We start from the raw sequence: 7,858 nt of genomic DNA on the forward strand, positions 1-7,858 counted from the left end.
TACAATATACAACTATGTACCAGGGGACTTTGGGGAGAAGAAGAAGAAGAAGAAAAAGGAAGATTGGCAGCAGATGTTAGCCCAGGTGCCAATCTTTAAAAAAAAAAAGATTCAATACCCATAGTTTTGTGCTAGAGGGTTCCAAATAATCCAATTATAAAATGAGAGATCACATTCCTGTGAAGTTAAAGAAAAGTGGATTATCTGGTGGGGCATATTGACAAGGGGGGAGGATGTGCATGTACAGGGGCCGGGGATATATGGGAAATCTCTGCACCTTCTCCTCAATATTGCTATGAACCTAAAACCGCTGTGAAAAAATAAAATATATTAAAAAAAATTCCAGTCTGGGAACATGGTTTCTTAGCATCAGCAAGAAAAGGAGGGATTAGATAGCCGTGGTCACTTTCCTAAAAGAAGTTCTGTATAAAATGTATTAGGTACCTCTGCTGTGCTATAAAAATTCTGTGCTGCGGCCCTGCCCTCAGCGAGGCAGCCCAGTCCAGAACTTTAATAGAGGTCCTATATGAAGTAATTAAAAATCCCTATTAAATGATTTTAAAAGTCAAAGTTCATAAAGCTACATAGTGTAAGAATACTGTGAAATTAATACATTTTTAGCTTGGAGACTTCATTTTTATTTTGCAAGTTGAAATAAAGAAAACATTGTATTTAAAGACTGAATTATTTTTCTGTCACGAAAAGTAAAGATAGTGCAACTTACACTACGCATAACTGAACTTGCACTCAAATGAGAAAGTCCCAAATGGTCACAAGATTGTCACTTCCCGGACATCCCATCCCTGCCCCAGAGACAAGAGCTGGAGCACTCCCTTGGTCAGGAGCAGTGGTGAGGGGTGGCTGGAGGACAGGAGGAATGAGTGATGTCCGAATGAGTGTTATGGCAGTTTTCCTGTAATTCCAGCTTTGTGATGAATGCTAGCAGAGTGTGACACAGAGGCCTGGCTGGAGAAGACCACCAGGGAAGCCTCTCCGAGGAGTTGACGTTTGAGCTGAGCCTGAAGGATGGATGGGAAGGCGCTCAAGGTTGGAATGAGGGGCAGGTGGGCTGCAAGGCTATGGACCGAGCAGGAAGATGATGCTCAGGGGAATCTCAGAGTGGACCGGAGGTGGCAGCTCCTAAGACAGCGGCTGAAGGGAGCCCAGCAGCAGCACCATGCCTGCCTTGGTTCCCTTCCCTCTAGCGAAACCCAGCATCTGCATCTTGTCCCTTCTCTTCTCTTCCAGGTACCAACTGCGTTATCTACTCCATGGCTTCTGCATTCTCCTGTCTTTGCCTGTCCTGACCCCTCCGGCCTCTCTCTACCTCTCCCTCAACCCTGGGAAGTAGGTTCTACCATCACCCCCATTTTATTGTGGGGAGACTGAGACACAGGTTAGGTGACTTGCCCAAGGTCACATACAGGGTCAAACCCAGGCATTCCGGCTCCAGAGCTGTGTTCTGAACCTAGACGACCCTAAAACTGCATCTCACTGGGGGACTGCCTCTGTGGCTCCAGCCCCCACCTCCTGTCCTGACTGTGCGAGCCTTGTAGGGGTGTCTCCATCCACTGGCCCTTTAGGTTCCACTTCTGGGGTATCTCCAGGTGCCCAGGACTGGCTGGGGTGGCGCTGAGAGGAGAGGCAGGGGGAGGCTCAGCCAGTGCGGCTGCTCAGCCCTCAGTGCCCTGCACCACGTGGGCTCCCCGCGGGGCCCAATGAGCTAGTGCGCCGTGGTGCATGATGGAGGGGCTTTCCTGAGACTTCTTACACCTGCACTGAGTTCTGGTCACCATCATCATCACTACTGAGCACCAACTATGTGCCAGACCCTGGGCTAATACTTTCATTTCAAGACAACCCTGGGAGCTGGATACAGGCTCCAGTTATGGCTTTTCTGACCTCAGGGTGACAAAGGGTGTTTCTTGCTTGGATACTCAGAGATTGGGGTCCTGGAGTCCCCAGAGGCATCAAGGCAGCTCTAGCAATGGCCTCTCTGCTGTCTCTGCTTCTCTCTGCCATCCATCCCCTTCTCCACCAGCCAGAGTGCTGGGCCCACTTAGGTTTGTGTTTCCCTGTAGGTCCTACTGGAATGAAGCCCGTAGTGGCAGCCTCAGCTCTAATATCACGTGGGCTTTCGCTCTTGGTCCCCAGGAACAACTGCCATGTCCGGCTGTATCTGTTAGTTCAAAGTTCTGAGGAAGAGTGAGACCCCACCCAGGGTATGCAGTCACTTGGAACGAATGTGTGACTGTCCTTTTACTTGTCAGAGGAAGGTGAGAGGACAAGCAGTGATGGCTGTCACTAGTGCAATGTCACTATTTCCGTCTTACAGAAGGGGAAGCTAGGATTGAGAAAGGTTAAGTAATCTGCTTGAGATCACACAGAAATTTGGGGACAGAGCTGCAATTAGAAAGAACTCAGGGCCACGGAACTCTGCAGTCTCTTCCACTGAATGTTGGGAATCCCAGACTAAATTCTTTTTTTTTTTTTTTGAGGAAGATTAGCCCTGAGCTGACTACTGCTACTCCTCCTCTTTTTTGCTGAGGAAGACTGGCCCTGAGCTAACATCCATGCCCATCTTCCTCTACTTTATACGTGGGACGCCTACCACAGCATGGCTTTTGCCAAGCGGTGCCATGTCCGCATCCCGGATCCGAACTGGTGAACCCTGGGCCACCGAGAAGCGGAACATGAGAACTTAACCGCTGCACCACTGGGCTGGCCCCCCAGCCTAAATTCTAACTTGGGACGCCTCCTCTCATTTCCTCTATCTTCATGTTCAGTTCCCCCACGCCTCTCCACGTCCTGTCCTCATCCGTTCCTGGAAGGGTAACTCCTCAACACTCTGCCTCCAACCAGCTGGGCAGTGGAGGGAGACCCAGAGCCCTCCCTCCGGCATGGGAAACACCCAGGCACCCCCCAGGAACAGGGAGGGGATGGTGCCAGACGGGGAGAAGGTGCTTTCTTGAAGTGACATTCTTACTCTGACCTGGCTGCTTCCCTGACTCAGGGTTCCTAACAGGACAATGCCGGCCATTTTTTTTTTTTTGGTAAGGAAGATTGTCACTGAGCTAACATTTGTGCCAATCTTCCTCTGTTTTGTATGCGGGATGCTGCTGCTACAGCATGGCTTGATGAGTGATGTGTAGGTCTGTGTCGGGAATTTGAACCCGCGAACCCTGGGCTGCTGAAGCAGAGCACGTGAACTTAACCACTACGCCACAATGCTGGCCTTTGATGGGCTGTCCCTGGCACTTTGGATGGTTCCCCCCAGGTCCCAGCCAGGCCTGCCTCCCACTGTTCTCATCATGATCTTCTCCTGCCAGGTGGGCCCTCAGTTCACAGTGCCAGGAGGCTGGGCCTGGAAGGGGGAAGAAGGAGTTAGGGCTAGAGGGGGTATCAGCTAAGGAATTAATGTTTGGTATTGAGCACCTTCGATGTCACAGGGTCTCTGCTGAGACATGTACAGTAACGGTAAACCGGACAGATGGCGCCAGCCCTCCAGGGCGCTGCTATGGTAACAAGTTCTGCAGCAGGAGACTAATCATAGCAGCTGCTGGGGACCTACTGGACCCTGGACTATGTGCCACGTGCTGTGCTAAGCAGCTTTAGGTGGAACTTCTTATTTGATTTTCAAAGTAACCTTACTATGCATGTACTATTAAGACCTCCATTTTTCGTGAGGATGTATGTACTGCATGGTGACTATAGCTAATGATACTGTGTTGCATATTTGAAAGTTGCTAAGAGAGTAGATCTTAAAAGTTCTCATTGCAGGAAAAAAAATTTTTGTTACTATGTGTGGTGATGAACGTTAATTAGACTTATTGTGATGATGATTTTGCAATATATAAAAATATTGAATCATTATGTTGTACAGCTGAAAGTAATATAACGTTATATGTCAATTATATCTCAATAATAAAAGAAAGATTAACAAGCTTTGGGGATCTAATGTACCTCATGGTGATTATAGCTAATAATACTGTGTTACATACTAGAACGTTGCTAAGAGAGTAGATCTTAAATGTTCTCATGACAAAAAAGACATGGCAATTATGTGACAGGAAGGAGGTGTGTTCACTAATGCCACGTTGGGAAATTTTGCATTGCAGACACTCCCCAGCTTACCACGGTTCGACTTATGATTTCTCAACTTTATGATGGTGCGAAAGTGACACGCATTCAGTAGAGACTATACTTTGAATTTTGAATGTTGATCTTTTCCTGGGCTGGCGATACACAGTGTGATCCTCTCTCGTGACGCTGGCAGTGGCAGCAGCCGCAGCTCCCGGTCGGCCACGCCACCAGGAGGGTGAACAACCCAGACACTGACAGCCATTCTGCATCCACACAGCCATGCCGTTGTTCGCTTTCATACAGTATCCAATAAACTGCGTGAGACAGTCTGCACTGTATTATAAAATAGGCCCTGTGTGAGATGATCTTCCCCCACTGTAGGCTCGTGTAAGCGCTCTGAGCGTGTGTAAGCTAGGCTGGGCTAGGCTTGATGTTCGTAGGTTAGGTGTATCCAATGCATTTTCTTTTCTTTCTTTTTTTTTTTTTTAAGTATTTTAAAAGCCTCTGGTAATTGAGAATTGGGGATGGGTGGAGCAGGGGAGGGATTTTTTTTTTTTTAAGATTGGCACCTAAGCTAACATCTGTCGCCAATCCTTCTTTTCCCCCTTTTTTCTTCTTCTTCTTCTCCCCAAAGCCCCCCAGTGCATAGTTGTATACCGTAGCTGTAGGTCCTTCTGGTTGTGCTACGTGGGAGGCTGCCTCACTGTGGCCTGATGAGCAGTGCTGGGTCCACATCCAGGATCCGAACCAGTGAAACCCTGCGGAGTGTGTGAACTTAACCACTCGGCCACGGGGCCGGCCCCTGCATTTTCGACTTAGGATATTTTCAACTTAATGATGGGTTTATTGGGACATAACCCCATTGTAAGTAGAGGAAGAGCTGTATATGAAAGTATCAAATCAATATGTTGTATACCTTAAACTTACATAATGTTCTATGTCAATTATCTCAATAAAACTGGAAAAATATGAAAAAAAACAAAAAACCTCCATTTTACAGATGGGAAAACTGAGACTTAGAGAAGTCCAGTAGGTTATTCAGGGCCCCTCAGGTAGGCAGCGAATGGGCCAGGGTTTGAAGGTCATCTCTAGACCTGACCCGGAGGCCACACCCTGCACCACACCTTCGGAACTCGAGCTGGTGGGGGGTGGTGCTCATAACATTGGGGGTTCAACGAAGTCTTCCCAGGTGGAGTGACATCTAAGACACTGTTACTCCTGGAGGAGGAGAGTTAAGAAGGTGAAATGTTGTGTGGAATGGATTGTGTGGGGATGGATGTGGGGAGTAAAGGAAGAGTGTTCTAGGTGAGAGGAACAGGATGTGCAAAGGCCCGGAGCACCTGCTCTGTGCCCCACCTGGTTGGTGCCAGGTGGGATGATAGAAATGCTTACCCTCTAGGACCACAAGCATCTCAAGGACAAGTGCTGTTCTGACTCACCTGTGCACTCCCAGTGCCCAGCCTGTTGTCAGGCACATGGGAGGGCTCACAAATATTTCTGGACTGGGGGACTTTAGGGGGAGTGCTCAGTGACAAGGAAGAGGGACTGAACTGGGAGACTTTGATGCACCCCTTCCTGGCAGCACCTTCCTCGTCCCTTGGCAGGTGTGCCAGGAAAACAAGCCCACATTCTTCCCATAACCCCTAGGATGCTGCCCTTGCCCGAGTTTGGGCATGGTGTCCAAACATTGCTCAGCCAGTGGCTCCTAACCTTTCTGAGGCCACACAAGCCTTTGAATTCCTTGGGAAAGCATTTCCTGCAGAAAACGCACATACTGCACCCACGCGATTTGACATGGAGTGTCTTGGAGGCCCTGTCCCCTGAGGCCCACCTGGGAGGTTGCCCCATGAGGAGCCCGGAACCCCCTCCTCCCACCCCTGCCTGGCCCCTCTCCCTCCAGACTCTCTGTCAGGTGACCCAGCCTCACCTGGGAAAACTGACCAGGCTCTGCCTCTCCGCTGCGCCCACAGCTGGGCCCAGAACATCCTGCTCCCCGCAGGCCATCCAGCTGGCCCTACTTCCTAACTTAGGCTCCCAGACCCCGAGCCTGAGGGGCTGTGCCATGCCAGAGGCCCCCAGTGCCCGGGGCACTTCCTTCTGCCAGAAGCCTGGGAAAATCCAGAGCATCGGGGATCTCCAGCAGGAATGGCCCCCGCCCTCCTCTCTCCCCCTCCTGGTCTGTACTGCGTGCATGTGAACTTCCAGCCATCACTCCTCCCCCTCCAGCCTGCTCCGTCAGCTACTTCCACCAAAAGAGTTAAAAAAAGTGTCCTTAGGACTTGTGTTTTCTCTTCAGTCCTCTCCCGTCTTCATTTTCTTTTCTAGTCTGCCTAGACGGCCTCATTTCGATCACTCCCTCCTGCCACTCTGCCCTCCGGCTGCTCCTGCAGAGCCAAACCCCAGCCCTAGGTGGCCCGGGGTGGGAACCTCCCCACAACCATCCGGTGGCTGTCCGTCTGCTCTCCGCGCCTGCGTTCCCTCCCCCACCTCCCACTTCTGCGCCCAAATCCCATCCCTCTCTCACTCACGGGGCTGCCCTCCACCTCCCAGCGACGAAGGGGAGTGAGAGACAACGGCACTCTCTGGAAGAGGACCGCAGGCGGGGGTGGCGTGGTGGGGGCACACGACGACCAGGACGGGGACGGGGACGGGACTCTGAAGGTGAACGGGCCTCAGCAGGACTCAGCAGCACTCCAGAGTGCACCCCACACCCCGGGCCTTGACCCCCTGTGCACATCCTTCTGCTGGTTCACTGAGGCCGGCGTTTTGATGCTCTGGGTGGGGCAAACAGGAAAACAGAACTGTGCCGCCGGATTCCTCACCGCTGAGGAACGCGGACTGAACAGAACCCGCGGGAGAATTCCGCACCCGCGGCTCAGAGGTGGGCGGCCCCGCAGAGCCAGCGGCCGTCTGTCCTGCCCTGGCGCCTGAGGAGGTCACATGGTCGGCCGCGCTCCTTCACCATCACTTCCCGGCTGTGCGTCCCTGCAGCGACTATTCCAAACCTTCCTCCGACACGCTTTCCCCCTCCTGCCTCACACTCAGTTCACTTTCCTTGGGGAGCCTCCCGCCCCTGGACCCCTCCCTGTAGAGACCCCGCCGCCCACGTTGGCTCCAGCGTCCTGTGCCAGGAGCTTGGATTATTCATGGCTCCTTTTCTTGCCTGTGTCTTCACTCTGTCCCCTGCTGACCTCTTCCCACTAGCATTTAAACATCCACAGACTTCCTCCGTCTTAAACACATTCTCTGAATTTTTCTCTCCCCTCCTTCCACCGCACAAACTTCTTGAAAGAGTGATCTTTGCCGACTGCTTCCATTTCGTCTCCCTACAGTCCGAGGTCCACTTGGAACTTTTGCCCCTCCTTCACGGCTCCACAAAACCGGTCTTGCCTACATGACTGATGGCCTCCTTGTCACAAAACCAAATGTCCCCTCTCTGGTCCTTTCTGCAACTCCTAGCAGTTTGGGAATGGCTGACTATTCCCCTCCTCTCGAAACATCCTCTTCACTCAAGGCCTGGGACACAGAACTCTCTGGCTCCTTCTTACCCGCTGTGTTAGCCTGGTCTGGTCCGCTGAGCCATGCACTCTGCCGTTCCTCCAGACCGGGCCCCAGCCCTTTGTCCGGCCCACACCACCCAGTGTCTTCTGTGCCCAGGACTCCAGTTCTTCTCTGTCAAGTGTGAATCCCAGTCAGGACTTGCCTTGAGCCTTCCGGATGCCCCCTGCCCCCTGCCTGCCTGACAAAGCTCACAGGGATCTCATCCTCAGTGTGT

Source organism: Equus caballus, chromosome 7 (assembly GCF_041296265.1).
Source record: "Equus caballus isolate H_3958 breed thoroughbred chromosome 7, TB-T2T, whole genome shotgun sequence".
Classification (NCBI taxonomy): domain Eukaryota; kingdom Metazoa; phylum Chordata; class Mammalia; order Perissodactyla; family Equidae; genus Equus; species Equus caballus.